The sequence below is a fragment of the Hyaena hyaena genome, unplaced genomic scaffold (assembly GCF_003009895.1).
Source record: "Hyaena hyaena isolate Hyena2069 unplaced genomic scaffold, ASM300989v1 scaffold_6, whole genome shotgun sequence".
NCBI lineage: Eukaryota > Metazoa > Chordata > Mammalia > Carnivora > Hyaenidae > Hyaena > Hyaena hyaena.
The window spans coordinates 5,327,247-5,347,529 of NW_024080638.1; the positions used below are offsets into that span (position 1 = coordinate 5,327,247).

Consider the following 20,283-nt stretch of genomic DNA (forward strand, 5'->3'; position numbering starts at 1 on the left):
CTGCATATCACTGAGGTCTACTAGAAAAGCCACATGGCCCAGAAATCTTGCTTAAAATACATGAGACAGATGAAAACTTTGCAGAGAATTGCACTGGAATACTTCCCATAGTAAAACCTATTTTGACCTGTTATTTAGGGAATCTGTAAATATAGTTGGTTTACAGATAGGGCAATTTTTCTGCATCTCTGTTCTCACACTGTATGTTCCATCTGTAACGAACATTTTGGTAATGCAAGTCCCCACAAAGGCCATCAGTACCAACATTTCAAAGAGGTCACTCTGCATCAAAGCTTCTTAGCCCAAAGCCAGCATCTGCTGTTTGACATTCCTGTGGTCAGCACTGTCTACCCCCATGACTCCTTATCCCCAGAATAGTATTTGTCAACCAGTCTATGACGTTGGAGGACATTTTTCTTTCAGGAGCACATAAGAAATGTGTTACCTAACGTAACCTCCAAAAAGCAGTTGACATTTTGACACTGTTCTACAAAAAGTGAAGGCTGCTTCAAGTTTTTCTAAAATGTGAAGTGATAATGTTTTATTGTGTGTTTTCTTAGGTTGCAACATTAATTAGAACATATATATTAATCATACTCACTTGCATCCAAAGTTTATAACAGAATATAGGTAGTCAATAAAACTATTAAAAAATTTGAAAATGTAACATAAAGGAGACATGAGAAAATTACACTTCAAAAAGAATAAACCACTTTGCCTGAAGCCTTCAGTTTGTCTGAGACTCCTAGATTCATATTTAAGACAGCTCACATCCTTTTTTTAATCTTGTACATTTAATAAATGACTTCACAAATACGACAGTTTCAACTGCTATTTTTGACCAAATGTTCCACTGAATATCCACAGGTTGTGCATAAATGTTTACGGAACACTGAACATTCTGGAACAGTGTGAAATGCTCATTAAATGGTTAGTCTTCTGACTTGTCCAGATATTTAGAGTCTCTCATTTACACTTTAATAGCTTTTAGAGCACGTTTCTGTTATTACACTTACCGCATGTATTATTATTTATCACCTATTTCTTAAAGAGATCGTGGCCCGAGAAAGGAAAGAAGACCTTGTCTTACACATCTCGGTATCTGGTGTACTTTCCAAAAAGTTTCATTCATTGGAGATCTGAGAATCTGGTTTGCAGCGTCCCATTCCACCCCAAATCTTGCCAGTATTCTGGCTATTTCATCTAATTTTCTTGCCTCTCAGTTTCTTGACCTCATCTCTAAAGACTATCTATCCATTACAACTCAGCTACCCACTCCCATGGTCGCACCCTGAACTTTGCGACCACTCAGAACTGTCTCCTTTTGGAAATAAGTTATATATTTAATTACTCACCATGCTTCCGATTCTTTCCATTTTCACATTTGATCCCCACTACATCAGTTCTTTGAAGTCATCTATTTCCTTAAGCATCCTACCTTTCCCTAATGGATTACCCTCCCCTCCCCGTCTCCCCTTTTTTCTTCATATGGCTCAGCTTTCATAGTATATGTTCCAGCCTTTTTATTGCTAACATAGGAACACACTCTCTCCCTGAAGATTCTGAGGTCAGATGTCCTTCAGAATGCAAAATTTGTCTGGTTTTAAGAACAGGTACACTGTAGATCATCCTTAGATGATGTAAAATCCCCATCAAAATTTAGAGCATCATTCCATAACCACACATTTTTCTAAAGCAAAATGCATGAATATATATACATTAAATTTGATAAAGGTTATAAATGGTCTCACATAAATCCATTCTGAGCAGACTTTGCCTAGGTGACTTCCGAAAAAAAATCTTCAGTTTTCAGACCTTCTTGAATTTTGTAACTTCAGATAGGGAAGAAGAGACCTTTCTCTTCTGATCTACTGGCCTCCGTGTACTTCCGTAACAATCTCTTGGAGCAACACTGGTCGTGGCTGAGTGCAAACCGGTTGCCAGCTCCACACCTACACCAAGGCTTCTGAGCAATGTTAGAGAAAATCAACACATCTGGCAGACTGATTCTGATAAATTCCTAAGTCGAACCTCATCTGAGACTTCAGCAGCAAAAGAAGTCTGATGTTCCCCCTAATTATTATTCTCTATCTTCTCCATAGTGACTAACTTAAGCTCACCTACTACTCTCTTTTGAGCCCCATCTTCCTTCTTTTCACAGCAACTGTCACAGGAGGAAAACAAAAATCATCAGACTGGGACTCTTTCACCCTTCTCCCACCAAAAAAAAAAAGACATCACCTAGTTAAGAATTCATCCTTTCTCCCTCTTCTGTTACAACGGAAGGGGTATACCTTTTATCATCCAAGTGTTATGAATTCCTACTATTTCAAGAACTTTGTTTTATAAATGGTTTCCTTTCTCCTCCTTGTATCCCCAATTCCCCCTCACTCGTCTTTCTCTCCCTCTCCCCTTCCCTGAATCTTTCCTATCTACATACACTTTAGTTTCTGCCAGGAAAGGAGAAAGGAAAGAGGAGAGGGGAGGGGAGGAGAGGAAGAGAGAGGTCTGTCATGACCGCATTTGACCTTGCAGCTTCGATCCTTTTTCGCCTTCAAAGCCAACTGCTTCACCTCTCACTAACATCTCAAGTAACTATAGTAGGGCTTCTACCCCAACCCCTCCATCAAATCCACTCCATTAAATTCTTTAGTTCCACATAACTTTCCAAAGTAACATGAAAGTTGTGTTCAGAGCATTAGATACATGACTGAGAAGCCTTTTTCAGATATTTCTTTGACTTTCATGACATCATACTCTCCTGGGTTTTGATCCTTCTCAATTATTTCTGAGGGTTCCCTGTGCTCTGCACAATATTGATCTTTCTGCACTGGCTATATACTCAACCAACACACTTTCACTGAATTTTCTAATATGTCCCCCAAGATTTCAAATATCTTATATAACATAGGAACACATTCTCTCCCTGAAGATTCTGAGGTCAGACCTCCTTCAGACCATATACTTCCATATTTAACACATACTTTTTTCCTAAGCTCTAGCCAAATATCAAATTGCCTACTGGTATCTCTGACTGACTACCCCATAGGGTACTCAGTACTCAGTGTCTGTGCTCAAAACTAAACTCAAAATCATAATTTTCCTCATGATCCCCAACTTGCTCCTGTTACCTTCTCTATTCCAAAGGGTGGAGAACCATGATCTCCCCAGTGGCCACAGGGCTAAACCTGGGAATTCCTTCCCTCCTCATTCTTATCACTTAATAACCAAACCCTGTCTATTCTCCTTCCTAAGGATCTACTCAACCTGTATACTTTATTCCATCTTCGTGGCCACCAACATTATTACTACAGTGGATTACTAGTGTTCTCTCTACCCAGCGTCAATCTCCTTTCTAATTGTAATCCTCTCTCCTAGTGATCTTTCTAAAAGACAATGTTAACCAAGCTGTTTTCCTCCTCAAAATGCTCCAATGGCTTACGAGTGTACTTAAGATAAAAATCTCAACTCTTCAACCACTTTAACAGGACTCACCTGCCCTCCAGCCTCAACTCATACTATTAGTGACTTCCAACTCTGCTTTAGCTCTATGTAATGCATTGTGCTCTCTCTCATCTCTGGTTCTCAGAGCAGTGGTTTTCTACATCGACACAACACATACTGGAGGGATTATAAAGCACAGATTGCAGGCCATATTCTGAAAAGTTCTCTTCTTATCTATGAAAAGAAGCAGGGCTGGAAAGCAGTGAACGACAGCCTTGCAAAGCCACCAATTGGGTAATGGCCACAGCTTTCTTACTTATTCAGGATCCAAGGGACCTAGGCCGAAACCTGTATCTAACTTAACTATGATTGGACTCCAACCCATTCAGGTACTCAGACCTATAATGACACAGCAAACAGCAAAAAAATATCAAATACAATAAAACAAAAGTGCAACCTCAAAGGAGAGGACCATTCTGAAGAACAGAAAATACCTCCCCTTGAAGCAGATTTATGGCGGGAGGGGGGTAAAAGAAAAAGATTAAATTATAGGATATTTCTGATTTGTATTCTCAATGTACTTTGTTAGGGTACTAGCACTGAAAATAAAACAAGCCATCATGAAGACCAAAACAAACAAACAAACAAAAAAAGCCAGTAAAAACTATATAGAGATTGTAATAGTTCCTATTGCTGCTGTAACAAATAACCATAAATTTAGTAACTTAAATGCAAATTTATTATTTCATAGTCCTAGAGGTCAGAAGTCCAAAGTGGGCTTACTGGGCTAAAATCAAGGTGTTAGCAGAGCTGTGTTCCTTTCCAGAGGTTCTAGAGTGAATTTTTCATGCCTTTTCTAACTTCTGGAGACTGTCCACATTCCTCGGTTCATGGCTCCCTTCCATCCTCAAAGCCAGCAATAGCCAGTCAAGTCTTTCTCACAATACCTCATTCTAACACCAACTCCCCCGCCCCCACCACATTTCCACATTTAAAGACCCTTGTGATTACACTGAGTCCACCCAGATAACCCTAGACAATCTCCCCATGTCAAAATCCTTAACTTGATCACATCTTGCCAAATAAGGCACATTCACAGGTGCCAGAGACTAAGTATTGGACATCTTTGAAAACCCACTATTGTGCCCACCAAAGAGATGGCGACCAAGTTCTGAATTAAAAACAGCAATTCAAACATGGAGCATAACATGGAGCATGGAGCATAAAAATTCCAGAAAATGGAAATAGCAAGTCGAAGACATACTGAAGAAATTCACCAGCACTCACAGAAGGTGAGAGATGGCAGGAATATGAGGAAAAGAGGCACACAGATGGAAACATGTGGTTATACCAGGACTCCAGAAAGATTAGGACAAAGCTGAAGTAACATGGCTTGAAACTTAAGTTACTGCTTGAAAAGAAAGATCTCAGATTACTGGTTTACGTTTATATAAATTATAAAACAGCAAATTAAAAGCAACTCAACTTTAGATAGAGCTTGGTTAGATTTTGTAATCTCAGGGGTAAAGACAAAATCATTAAGTACAAAAAAAATAAAAACAAACAAAAAGAAACAAATCAAGTATCTACACAAAGAGACAGAACAGGGTAACATCAGGCTACTGCCACAGGAGAATTCCAAAGGACAGAACACAGGGGATCAAAATCTCCATCACAAGGAGAAAATGAAGTACATAAATTCTACAGCCAATTATAGTGATGCCCCCATATGAGGAGAATATACAATGGTCTCAAAAACGTGGGCAGTCACAAAGAACAACATCTACATTTCCTTCCTAAAAAATACAGGCAAGTAAGTAAAAAATAAAAAACACAATGGAGCAGCAACAGTGGTAGTAAGCATCCAAAACACTGGAGTCTAAGTTAGTGCTCTTCGTGCTAAGTTCCAAAACTTAGAGCAGATATCAAAAGGAATTCTTCAGGGGCACATGGGTGGCTCAGTCAGTGAGCATCGGCATCGGGCTCTGTTCTGATAGCTTGCGGCCTGGAGCCTGCTTTTCCTTCTGTGTTTCTCTCTCACTCTGCCCCTATCCTGCTCATGCTCTCTCTCTCAAAAATAAACATTAAAAAATAATAGTAATAATAATAGTAATTCTTGAAAGTATACTTATAAAAATAACCTACTCTGAAAGTAAAATCCCTTTAACAGTAAGAGTTTGAAATGCGGGAGAAGAATGTGTTAATTTTCTCTTATTATGCAAGAAAGAAACAAGACATACTATTACAGTTGTAACAATAAATTTTCAAATTTTTGAAAAGACCACTTCATTGAATCATTATCCTATTTATTGTAAGAAATCTAGAGAACACAAAAATATGATCAGGCAAAACCCAAGACTTCAAAAAAATTTTTTTAAATGTTTGTTTATTTTTGAGAGACAGAAAGAAAGGGAGACACAGAATCGGAAGCAGGCCCCAGGCTCTGAGCTGTCAGCACACAGCCTGACTTGCGGCTTAAACCCGCGAACTGTGAGATCACGACCTGAGCCAAAGTCAGATGCTTAACTGACTGAGCCACCCAGGAGCCCCAGGGCTCAAGACTTTTTTAAAGTTTATTCTGCTAAAATCCCCATCAGCATAATTAGAAATCCCTCTGCAGCACGAGAAGTTACAGAATTCTGCACTGCCCAAGGAACAAAGATGTAAATGAAACGGGATTATTCCCAAAATATTGTCCTTAATGCTAAAAAGAGAAGCCCACATCCATACCCTTTTCCACATCCACTAATCACGTCTCAGGATGAGGGGGAGAGGCAGGAGGCCTCCTGGCCGCTCTGCAGAGCAGATGTTCCAAATCTCAGAAGTTTACCTCACCCTAGCATGTGATCTCAAAAGAAGTCATAGCAGTTCTGTGGAGCCTGCACTGGAAAGAAGCGCGTTTCGTGCTCATCTTCACCGTGCACTTCATTAATTATTTGCACGCTCGCAGGCATTCCTGGAAGACCAGGTATGGGCGGGGGCTTTGTACTACCCTACACCTGACAAGGGAACCAAAACGATACCCCTGGTGCCTGCTGCAGAGCCTCTCACAGTCCACTCAGTGTGATTTTTAATCTCCTGAAAGACAACAATATATTCATTCGCCAAGTGGAAAAGGGAATACTTGGCACAAGCTAGCCGACTGGTGATTAAACCTAGGTGATTTAGTAACTGTTTAGATAAGAATGCGATTATGGGTGCAACTGACATGCTAAAAGAGAGATTTTCATCTATGCTGGATAAAGGACCACTAATAAGATATAAATCAAGCCAGCTTGGTTTCCCACTCCTGCTAATGTACAATAATGGAGTGCACACTTCTTCCTGATTCTGATGCTCCCCAGATAACTGGTCTTCAGTAAGTCCCATAACTGCTCTGAATGTTGATTTTCTTATTTGTAAAGTAAGGTGTGGGCCGTCTCTTAGGCCCCTGCAATTCAAGTTCTTCAACCTAAAATAATCAGACCTTCTACACATTTCTTCTACCTTCCAAAAAAAAAAAAAAAAAAAAAAAGAGAGAGAGAGAATTAAATGCCAGTAAGTCTCTATTAAACAAAATTGTTCTCACTCCCTTTTAGAGCCTCAAATTAGAAACAAACAAAAAAGTAAGATGATCTGCCATTAGAGACAGAAAACCACAAAATGATGCTGATAGAAACTAAAAATGTTTGAAAGCTAGAATTCTTAGAATAGCTGAAGAAAATGGAACTACAAGATTTTTGAAAGTTTACCTGAAAGGTACACAAAATTCTACTTTTTATAAAGTAACAACGTACGTGAATAAGAGATGTCCATGTGCAAAGACGAACTAGGGAAAGCAGATTGTACTTCTGTAAAAATACTTTATATCTGTTCCAGCCCTTTGTAACAGGCAGAGATAAAGTGAGAAACATTTTCTGGAGAAAATTTTAAGTTGGTCTAAGAGGAAGGAATAATAAAAACCCTTAAAACATTAAGAGGTTATGGAGAGGGGTGCCTGGGTGGCTCAGTCGGTTGAGCATCCGACTTTGGCTCAGGTCATGATCTCACTGTCGTGAGTTCGAGTCATGCATCGGGCTCTGTGCTGACAGCTCAGAGCCTGAAGCCTGCTTCGGATTCTATGTCTCCCTCTCTCTCTGCCCTCCCCTGCTCATGCTCTATCTCTCAAAACTAGACATTAAAAATTTTTTTAAAAAAAGAGGTTATGGAGAAAACATAATAGTCTTCTCAATGCATTATTGAGTTAAAAGGGAACTACAAGCCAAGGCAACAGGTCCCCCTGGCCATACACTGATAGATTATGGAGACAGAGCAGTAAATATTACTGAGCAAAAGAAGATGAGCCCCCGGCCTTGTCAGAGGCAGTGAGCTGGAACCGAGAACAATTACTAAGCTAGAAGTCTTCAAGATCTCTACATCAGTAAAAGAGTAGGCCAGGAAAAAAAAAATCTAACCAGTTGCACTGGAGAAAACAAGGAAGTCTGTCTGTCTTAGCTGAGGCTCCAGGCTAGGAAACAGATAAAAGGAGTCATGACCCCAAGTCTATAAATCACGGACAGTTGCGATATGAAATCCAACTACCTGTCAAGTCTGCAAAGCCACAGAAGGAGAAATTACCACAAGCCATGGTCCCGAGCTTGTGATATCCCCTCCCCCTTCCTGCTCCACACTGTCTGGCACTCGCGAGCAGCAAGCCTCTCCCGAGGGCCAGACCTCAGTGCGCCCAGACCGGACTCTCTCAGAACGGCCCCACCAAAGACAAACCTGTCATCCAGAAGAATAAGGCCACAGGAGGAGTAACATGTGAGAACCAGGAGAACAGTCCACAGCAGGATTAGACCCAAGAATATCAGATGAGAGACCAAACTGGACAGACGGAGCTTCTGTATTTCCCTCTTTCCACTTCAAAGCTTTCAACAGCAATACTTTCTATTTCTGTACTTTAATGCTTATTCTTAATATTTCAATGTAGTCTTGACTTGAAGTCTACAGGCGACCCTCTTCCCTTGACGCCTTCCCTCCAGTGCCTCTGCTCCCATGTAACATATTACTGCTACTCAGCATTGTGCTTCCATTTGTCTTTAAATCTACCAAAAATTGCTTGATACTGTTTTGGTTTTATATTTTCAAAGTTTATTTGGTTATCTTTGTAGGAAGCCACAATAATTATAAGAACAAACAAGGAGATTAAGAATAAAAGATATTAATGGGGCACCTGGGTAGCTCAGTCAATTAAGCATCTGGCTCTTGATTTCAGCTCAAGTCACAGTTCATGGGTTCGAGCACCACACTGGACTCTCCCTTTCTCTCTGCCCTTCCCCCACTCATGCTCTCTCAAAAGAAATAAATATTTTTTGGGGCACCTGGGTGGCTCAGTCGATTGGGCGGCCCACTTCGGCTTAGGTCATGATCTCACAGTTCGTGGGCTCGAGCCCTGCATCGGACTCTGTGCTGACAGCTAGCTCAGAGCCTGAAGCCTGTTTCAGATTCTGTACCTCCCTCTCTCTGACCCTCCCCTGCTCACGCTGTCTCTCTCTCAGAAATAAATTTAAAAAGCATTAAAAATGTTTTTTTAAAAAAAAAGATTTTTAGAAAGAGTAAAAGATATTATTAGTCAATATTTTTAGCAACATTTATGAGAGCTCCTAAATATATATTATATATTATACATTTATATATGTGTATATGTAATTATATTAGAATAAATATTTAATTATATGTAATTACATATAAATATAAACATATAAATTTTATATATCAAGACTAAATAGAGTTTATTCCAGAATGAAAATATGATCTAGCATTTAAATATCTAATAATATAATTCGCCACACAAATTCAAGGAAATAAAAAAAGCCAATGATCCTCTCAGTAGACATGAATAAATGTGTTTGGTAAATTTTAGTGCCCTTGCATAATAATTTGGCAATCTAGAATTACAAAGGAGCTTAACTTCATAAAAGATCTGTGGCAATTGTCATAGTTGATGGGAATATTCCTTTATAAAATAGAAATGAAACAAACTACCAATTGCTTTTTAGCATGTACTCATGGTCATAGCCAAACTGTAAGAAAAACAAAACAAAAACAAAAAACAAAAAGACTTGAAAAAGAAAAACCTTATTGTTCTTCACAAATGAGATAATCCATTACATAGAAAATACAAAGATAACTGTATGAATAGAATTTAGCAAGTTTGCTGGGTTAACATCAAGTCACATGAATCCGTTATGTTCCTATAGAGAAAATATTTTATGGTCAGAAAGAGATATTAAGATGCCAATATTCCCACTATCAATATATTCATTCAGTGCAGTAAAATGAAAAACTCCCAAAGGGTTCTTCAAGGTGCTTGACAAGTTCCCTAAGCACTGACATGAAGGTATAAAAGAATCAGAATATCCTAGATAACTTGGAAGTTCTTTGCTCTACAGAATACCACATTTTATTTTAAAGTGACAATAGTTACGACATTGTAATATTGTCCCAAAAATACATGAATGGCCCAATCGAATAGAGCACCAGAAATTAGATATTAGAGATTTGTTTCACCCATCAATGGAGAAAATGGCCTAACTGTTCATCTATATGAAAAAATAAAATAAATTGATAATCTATGCCACATACACAGAAATTTCAGGTTATATAAAGACATATGTGAAAAAATAAATCTCTAAGACTTTGAAAACAAAATAAGGCATCTATTCGTAACTCATACATAGATTTTTCTAAACAAGGTCAAAACAATGACAAAATATGACTAATTAGAAATTCAAGACTTCTGTGCAACAAAACCTTATAATTAGTGAAAAAAGAAGCTCAAGACTAGGAGAAGTTTTGGCAATACACACAAAAAAGACTTACCGTGAAATGTAAAAACTTCCTACAAACCAAAAAGGAAAAGCCAAACAATCAGGTAAGAAAATAGGCAAAGATCAGGATAGGCAATTCACAGAAGAGGAAACCTTAATGGCCAATAATCACATGAAAAGAAAGTTACTCTTCCAGGGAATCAGAGAGTTAAAGACACAGTCAAATACAACTTATCTCCACCAGCTTGGCAAAAATTAACATGTCTGAAAATAATCAAGAGTTGGTGAGGACGGTCATTCGGTCATTCGGTGTTGGTGGGAGTAAAATTTAGCATGACTGCTTTGAAAAACTATTTGGTAAACAACACGGAAGTTGGACACATTCATATAGGTGACTGAGAAAGTCTAAACCTAAAAACTCACACATGTGCCTAAGGAGGCATGCAGGACTTTTCATCACTACTCTTCTATAACACCAAATTGTCAGAAGCAACAACTGTGTCAACTGAAGAACAGGTAAACTGCAATACAAACAGAAGGGTGTGCTATAAAGCAGTGAGAATGAACAAAACAGAGCTTTATATATGATGACTCAAGGAGTCCCTACAGTAATGCAGCACACCATTTTTAGGAATGTTAAAGTCTTGCAGAAATCGGGGCCCCAAGGTGGCTCATTTGGTTAAGCATGGGACTCTTGATTTTGGCTCCAGTCATGACCTCATAGTCGTGATCTCAAAGTTGTAAGATCGAGCCCCCTGTTGGGCTCAGTGCTGCGTGTGAAGGCTGCTTGGGATTCTCTCTCCCTCTCTCTCCCTCCCTCCCTCCCCTGGCCTCGTGTGCATATACATGCACACAAGCTCGCTCGCACGTGCTCTCTATCAAAATAAATAAACCTAAAACTTGCAGAAATACTATATATTGTTTATTTTTACCAACATATGTACATATACCCACAAACACAAGCAAGATGATGACAAATATCAACTTACGATCTGAGCCAAGAGGGCTAATTAGTCACATTTTGGCAAAGACTACAAAGGGGCTTTAGCTTTATCTGTAATGATTTGTTTCATTTATTAAAGATCAAAAGATTTTGAAGCGATTACATCAAAATGTTCAAATTTCATAAAGCTAGGTAACAGATATATGACTGTATTGCACCACTCTATGCTCTTTTCTATGCCTAACATACAAAAAACAAAACACAGCTAATTCATTCTGAGTCACAGCAAAGGGGCTGTCCCATCAGTAAAAGAGGGAGGGGAAGGAAGGGGAGGGAAGGGTAGCAATGAGCACTCTTGCCAGGTGACACCAGGCCCAAGGAGTGACTAATGAATAAAACCTGAACATGAGAGGAGGGTCTTTCACTTGCAATTCCTGTTTCCTGGGAGACAGCAAGGGGTATGGGAAGTACCATCATAGATTAGCAGAGAAGTGAGCTTAGACCTTAGAATCAGTGAGACCGGAGTTGAAATGCTGGTTATCTAACACCAGCCTCTCAGGACTCTGTTTCCTCATCTATAAAAGGGACAGACACACATCACCTGCTCGTAAGGATTGAGTACTTCTTACTCGGTTTCTGTACTATCTGTTCTCTTGAAACTTTCAAATTCAGTGACCCAGAGAGCTTGACTTTCCTAAAGCAACCACTACCTTTAAACACACCTTTCTTGAACTCACAGATGGAAATAGGAAGTTATTCATCCATGAAGAAAATGAAAAATTATTTTCCATTAGCCCATCTTTTTCATCACCTAATAGCAGAATGTTCCCTTATTATCTCATTCCAATTCATTTTTTTTGTAATGATTTGTGTGTGAATTGGTGTCTATTTCTTCTGATCATTTATCTATCCTTACACAAATACCCCACTGCCTTATTCAGTATAACTTTATAATAAATTCTGATACCTGGAAGTGCAGCTTTTCCCACCTAGCTCTTTTAGATTAGATTGGTTATTTTTTACCTTTAGTAATTTTATATAAATGTCAGAACTGGCCTGTGAGGTTTCTAAACAATTAGGATTTTTATTATGATCACATTCAATCTATAAAATGTATTTGCAGGGAACTGACATCATATCAATGAATCTTACTATCCACTGACACAGTTATCTTTTTAAGTCATCTCTTTTTGTTTTTATTTTTTTTAATTTTTGAGTGAGGGAGAGTATGAGCAGGGAAGGGGCAGAGAGAGAGGGAGACACAGAATCCTAAGCAGGCTCCTCACTGTCAGCACATAGCTCAACACAGGGCTCAAACTCACGAACTGTGAGATCATAACCTGAGCCAAAACCAAGAGTCAAATGCTCAACCAACTGAGCCATCCAGGTGCCCCAAGTCATCTCTAATGTTTATTAAAGTTTGATAAATAATCTCAAAGAGCTCTTACGCCTGTTTTATTATTAGTATTCTTAGGTGCTTGATAACTTTTCATGCACTTATACACAGCTTTTCTGGATAATGGTCTCATCTCACAGTTGTTTCTGTGATATAACTGATATAATTCTGTCAATATAATATAATTGACAAATAATATTATCAATTATAATTGATATAATTATAAATATATAATTGATAAATAATATTAGCTTCAGGTGTTCAATTTTTTTTTGTTTTTATTTATTTTGAGAGAGAGAGTGGGAGAAGCAGAGAGAGAGGGTGAGAGAGAATTTCAAGCTGGCTTCTCACCGTCCGTGTAGAGCCTGATGCATGGCTCGAACTCACCAACCATGGGATCATGACCTGAGCTGAAACCAGGAGTCAGAAACTCAACAAACTGAGTTCCCCAGGTGCCCCTCAGGTGTTTAATTTTTAAAAGATAGGATAGGATTGCATATCTATTTAAGTCTTTGCTATATTCTACTACCTACACTTAGGTACTCTTTTATTCTTGCAAGAGAGTTTGTCTGCTTTCTTTTTCAGTGACTAATTTCGAGAAAGCAATAAAATGTCCAACCAAACAAAAGCAGCAGCGTTTAACACCATACTGATCTATTGTTTAATTTTAAGAAAATATGCAAAAAGTTCTCAAAAGAATAAATGCATATTCCTGATACATCAACTGAAAAAGCCAAACATCATGGCATAACTACAGCTATAATCCTCACAGATTTCCTATCATGCCACCTTCTTTCTTTTACATCTTCTTTCTCTACTGTCACCCAATTGAAGCCCCATCTGCAAGTTGTGTCACCCTAGTTTGCGAAGCTAATCCTAAAAGAGACAGTGGGCTGATGAGCAGCGAGTCTCCACCTTGATGTGTCTCACAGAGGTCGGATCTTTGCCTGACCATGACCGCTGAGTCCTGAGTTCCCACCGGTCACTCACACACAAGCCAGCATGTCAGAGAGAAGTCCTGAACACAAGCCACAGGGCTGGGATTCTTCTGGGTCCTCCCCTCCACTTTTTTTTTGCCAAGTTTCTTTAGTAGCCTGATTAACTGCAATTAAAGTCATGGTAAACAGAATTGGGGAGTGTGCAAAGCCCTCAGAGTGGAGGCCCAAGGATGAATCCAGATGAATGCATCTTCTTTCCATGTCTGAAAGGCTTCAAAACCACCCTATGCTGGCTGATGGGGGTTCATCCAAGTGCAAATATTTTGTGATCAGGCAGCTTCTAGTTCAACCCTATCTTATCCTGTTCCTGAAAAACTGGAGGTTCTTGCTCCCAAAGGGGGTCTGAATCTCTGAAAGTTACTATAGTGCCAACCTAGCCTTTCAAGAACTGATCTACACCATGGCCCTTTCATAAACATTTTGTCAGATGCTAAAGAAAAGGTTAACAATCCACTCTCACTTTGCTCCCAGCCTGTGCCTGCCTAGGATTATCATTTATGAAATAAGTTTAACTTAAGGGCAGTTCTTAAGTGATGCTATGCAATTATGAAATGGCAGTATCATCACACACAGCAAATGAAGGCTGATTTTTTTTAATGAGTGTCTTATTATATAGCAAGGTACAGTTCTCCAAAGACAGAAATCTCCTAGACTCTATGATTATCCTCTCCTCTGCTAGCAAACACACTAGGGCACTGCCCCCATCTTAGTGTTTACTCATGGAAAAGCTGCAGTGACAGTTCAAAGAAAAGTCGCTGGAGAAGCCAGGTATGTGAAAGTAAAACAGGCAAATGGCACCATAATGGGCAGTAAGAGGGAGACAATCATGTCCCTTTTGAAGGATAAAGAGATAGCTTTAGTCACTAAAGACTATACTAATTAGAATATATTAGAAAGAAAAAGAAGCAAACATGAAGGTTCTCCTTTGTGGTTTACCCCAGATGTCTTTGCACAATTTTCTTATATGAGTAGAAAACTCAAAATGTGCCCTCACATAGAAGAATGGACAAAGAAGGTGTGGTATGTATATATAATGAAATATTATCCAGCCATGAAAAGGAATGAAATCTTACCATTCACAATGACATGGGTGGACCTACAGAGTATAATGCTAAGGCAACTAAGTCAGGGAAAGACAAATACCATATGATTTCAATCATATGTGGAATTTAAGAAACAAATAAGCAAAAGAAAAAAAAAAAAAGAGACAAACTGACAGACAGACCAAGGAACAGACTCTTAACTATGGAGAACAAACAGATGGTTACCAGAGGGGAAGTGGGTGGGGGGTGGGTGAAATAGGTGGTGAGGATTAGGGAGAGCATTTGTCATGATGAGCACTGAGTAATGTACAGAACTGTTGAATCACTGCATTGTCCACCTGAAACTAATATAACACTATATGTTAACTACACAGGAATTAAAATCTAAAAACTCTTAATGAGTATATTGTTAAACATTTCCCAACCACCACCGCCTGGAACCAGTCTAAATAAAATCACATGACCTCTTCTCATGGGAGCTAATTAACTCTAGATCCCTTCCCCCCACCTTTATTTTGCTTTAGTTTGGGGAAAGAAAAAAAAAAAAAAGTGTCCTCATATTCTGAAATAAAATATCCTCTCAAGCTTTATCTGAACTTATAAACACAAAAGGGAGCATAGATGAATTTAAACTGCAATATGAGAACAAATTTTACCTCTAATAGAAACATGGTTGGAGATAGAGTAAGTCAGAAATCTCAGTGTTTATCTACACATGCATTTATTCCTGGCAATGCATTGGAGTTTTCCATAGACTGTTTATCTAACTTGGCTTTCGTCTGATGGATCTTCTGGCACACCACATAAGCACATCATCTACACACACCATATGCAGAGGTAACCACCTTCTCCCTGTATTCTCAGAATAATTACGGAGGGGAAAGAGGAAATGAAATATGTCAGGGATCTAAGGCACCAACAGTGTACTGAATGGGTATTTTGCCATTTATATTTGTGAGCACAGTATATATTGTTTGAATTCTAGAGATTAAAAGAAAGAAAACTGAAAAAGATCCCTATATTGAAACATGCCCTAGCTATAGGATTTGAACCAAAATTCACCTACATCTAAGCCCATTCTCCTTCTTCAGTTCCATATTAGGTGAAGCCAGACCACACGGTGTCTTCATTGTGTGGCCCTGGAAACACACGTCATACTTCAATTGTTCACACTTTAGTCTGAAAGCACTATCAAGGTATCTGCGAGCCCTTACTTCTGTGACTAATAATTTAACAAATACAATCATTCTCTTTAGAGCCTTTGGTATAGGTATAGGTCTCATTTTTTTATCCTTCAGTGGTGAAATATTCTGATTGCTAGATTAGTCTATTTCCCACTTAGAGAATAAGGGGGGGGGGGGTGAATGGGACTGCCTTTTAAAAAAAGTTTTTTAAATATTTATTTTTGAGAAAGACAGACAGAGTGCAAGCTGGGGAGAGGCAGAGAGGGCGACAGAATCTGAAGCAGGCTCCAGGCTCTGAGCTGTCAGCACAGAGCCCAACGTGGGGCTTGAATCCAAGAACTGTGAGATCATGACCTAAGCTGAAGTCGGATGCTTAACCAACTGAGCCACCCAGGCATCCCCTGGGATTACCTTTTAAACCTTAAAAAGTCATCAAATGGCTTTATGGAAAAGAGTAAAAGGATCTGATCACTGTTTTAAAAGACAACTGCAAAACCACTTCTTAGAAAATCTATTGGGGAAATCTGAATATGGAGGAGTATAAAATGATATTAAGCAGCTGTTTTAAGTTTTGTTAAGTATGATAATAGTATTGTGGTTATATAAATGAAATATTTTTAGAGATGCATATTGATGTACAAGGGTCAAGGTGAGAAGACACGATGCCAAGCATTTGCTTTACAACAGTTCCTCCCGCAAAATGGGAGGAAGTGAAACAAGTATGGCAAAATACTAATAACTGTTGAATCTAAAAAAGAACATTATTCTTTTTTATGTTTGTGAACGTTTGGAAGCCGCCATCATAAAAAGTTCTTAAAAACAAAACAAAACAAAAAATCAGAAGCCTTTCAAGCTCAAAAACTGCAACCCATTAAACATGGAATTCAATTGCTTTAATCCAAAAGTATCCAGTCTCTGATACCAGAAATAAACCTCCAAACCATACATTTTGGAAATCTGATGGATTTTGTCAGAGGAACCTATTGGTAATGATGTTCCAAAATGCTGGTCTTCTACCAGGTGACAACTAGAGACCTCTTTAAGTAGAGACCTCATTGTGTTACATCAGAACGCTGAATCAGAACCAGAGGAGCAATCTGTTAAGACACTGAGTGTCTATCTACCCAAATTCATGCCTTTAAGGAAAGCTACAGGTAATCACTTGGAGGGACCAAAGTAGCTTTTGTTTCCTGGGCTTAAAACCAAGATAGCCACTTCACAATCGAGAGCAGAATGAAATATCTTATTTTAAAAAAAAAAAAAAAACAAAAAACCCTGATATAATACAGCCCGTCCTTACTGGAATCCCAGGTGTGGGATCTGAATACTTTTGAAATTCTCGACACCAGTCCTGGCTTTGAGAGAGGCCAAAACCATTCATGCACGTATTGAACTACTGACCCTTCCATTCAAAAGGAAAACAAAACTTTTAATCCATCCTCTACCCACAGTAATTGGATGAAGCACAATTAAAGTAACGCTATAAGAGTTCTAGAAACAGAAAATGACCATTTAGAGTGGCACGTTGTTTTATTTCCTATCCCACCTCCAGCCTACGCCCGCATCTGCCAGATATGAACACATTAACGCAACCTAATGATGAACATGGTCCTGTCTACAGACACATCCCTGAAGCCTTCCTCGGGTAAGGAACTCTTTAACAGAGCCTGGACGAACACAGCTATAAATCAGCTCCGCACAGTCTTCCTGCTGCTGCTAGTCCAGTTTCACTTCTATATTTATCTAGCTTCATAAGAACAAGGTGCTTTCTCAACATAAGAAAACAAAAATCCGCCTTGCAGTCTAGTCTGGAGGAAAGCAGGGAATACAAACTTGTCCCACTTCAAAGCACAAGGCCTATCTTTCACTCACTAAACAGCCACCCCAGCAGAGGTGACAATGGAGGCTTTCTTCCCTATTATTGTTTGAAACAATCACAGGCTATTTGTCCATATTAATTAGCTTATATCTAGTATTAGGCAACCTTGATTAGAAAAATGCTCTTTGTTACCAAATGAATAGAGGAAAACAAAACCAAAAAGTTTTTTGTTTTTTTAATTGTTGTTTTTGCCTTAGAAAAGGATTGGGAGGCCTTTCACACTTGAATGTGGGTGTATCTTTACACAGGTCCCTGAATTCAGTCTCAAAGAATGCAAGTTGACGTGCCAGACAATACCAGGCTAAGCTGATGGAGTGAACTGCTTATGACGCCTTGCCTGAGGAGATGCCGTATTTAAGTTACTTTTACCTTCTTTGAACCTGGAGAAACCCTGATAATGGGACAGTGGACATCAATACCGACTTGGGGGCAAGGGCAAGTCAGCCTCAGACTAAAATCTGACAGCACAAATTACGTGCAAAGAATGGACATACAGGTTATCAGGAGGCCCATCATTCGCCAGAACTAAGTGACCCAACAATGGTCGGTATCTCTCTAGAAGAGTAGACTCCCTCTCCCTAGGACCTAATACCTAGTTTATAGGTGAGTCCTTCCCAGTGGGCTTGGGTGCCTCCAGCTATCAGAGGCTACTGTTCCCAACATATGTTAAGAATAACAAGACTTGCTACCCTGCTTGAGATTAAATAATAAACTTATTCAACAAACTTGTCAAAAGTCGGGGTTGGAAGCCAGACCCCAAACTCCAAAGCTACACAAGCTTCAAGATTAAAGTTAAATTCCTCAATGTAGCTTGCAAGGCCCTGCAGAATCTTCTCCAACCTTGTAACCTAACCCATCTGCCTCCTCTACTACCAGAAGTATGCTGATAAATATCTTACAATGGGCTCCTAAGAGTAAGGGATTGTGTTTGCCAATTTCCATGGTTAAATACTCCACCCTGGCTGATTTCAAGTTACAAGCATGAAGTCAACTGGCTCACACAATTCCTGACAATTTAACAATCAGATCTGAGCTGGCAGAGCCGGCCCCAGCACATCTCTGCTTACAACCTCACACCCCAGCACACTGCAAATCTCCCAAACTAACATCCAAACTCTGTGCGCGTGCTCGGCGCACGCTCTCTCTGTCTCTGTCTCTCCCCCACCCCACCCCCCCACCCCCGCCGTGGAACACCTAACATTCACAGGTTTCTTCTCCCTTGTCAAAGTAAGGATACGTTAGCTCCTGGCCTGGTGGTCTTCCTTCAAGAAGCCTTCCTGGATCCTCCAAGTCTTTCCTGGATGCTTCCTTTCACTCCTAGGGTAGCCATACTTCCATCACAGCAGTTGTGACACAGCACTGGAATTTCTCGTCTCCTCATCTTTCTGTGTCACACTCCGTTTGTAAACCCTCCCCGCAAAAGCCCTGTGTGTCTTATTTATTCCTGGATCCCCCAGCCGGCCGGCCACAGTGAGCTTGCCGAACAGTATTCACTAAGATGTTCTGAGCACTCTGTACCGGATTTTGTTCTAAGTTTTATACATATTATCTCATTTCATCCTTAAAAGAATCCTATGAAGTTGGTTCTGTAATTATTATGTTCACTTTGCAGATGGGGACATGCAGGCACTAAGAGGGTGGATACCTTTTCCCACCCCCAAGCACTCAATTAGTAAATGTTGGAGCCAGGATTTAAACTTGGGCAGTGTGACTACAGAGCGCTTGCACATCTAGCCCCGTGCTTGACTTTGTTTGTCCCACTGGTGCTTCTCAATGACAAAGGTTTGAGAGAAATTAAATATTAAGAAATAAGATGTTGTCAGGTAGAGTTAAATTTAAAAGGATTTTTTTTTTTTTTTAATCTCCCAAGATCCAAGTTTTGCCCTTTTGGGAAAAACGTCATTCCCACTGACGATGCATGTTCTAGACCTTTCACTATGTGTTTATATTAACGTACCATATGTTTACCCCTAAAAACATATGGTTTTACAGTTTGAATGACATCTTCCTGAATTAGTGTGCATTTTACTTTCTTTTTTCCTCTGTCAGGTATCTTAGAGAGACACAGTTGTGTTAAGATACGTATTTATTATTTTTTTAACTGCCGCATGGTACTTAAATCTCCTCAACATGCCTTAATTTATGGTCATTCCATTACTGTATATTCAGAAAGTTTTGTACTTCTTAGCCTTCAACTAAGGCTTCAGTGGATATCTCTATGCACGTCTCCTTGGACTCATGAACAAGTGTTTTTCTAATGCAGTTACCAAAATGAGGACAGGGCATGTGTGAAGGGATATAATTTGAACAGATACTGTCAAATTACCCTCCAGGGAGACTCTACCAATTTACCTTCCCACAGAGGATTTACAAGAGTACCTATTTCCCCAAGTGTTTACATTAAATACAACCTCTTTCTACCTTGGGCGATGTCAAACATTTTAATTAAATGAGTCATTGAGAAGTATATCTCTTACCTGCTAGCTGACAGTAGTTTGTGTAAGAGGAAAGAGCCATGTGGGTAAGAGGTTCCTATTGGAAATGTGGACAAATGGTGACAGCAAGACTGAGGTGCTACACTCCTTGCCCAGAAAACCTGTGCTAG

The 20,283-nt window shown here is 39.3% G+C and overlaps 1 protein-coding gene across 6 annotated transcripts in view; it reads right to left on the reverse strand.

Moving 5' to 3' along the window:
• Window positions 1-20,283, reverse strand: part of LPAR1 (lysophosphatidic acid receptor 1) — a 135,748-nt gene that overhangs the window by 57,643 nt on the left and 57,822 nt on the right. The window lies entirely within an intron of this gene.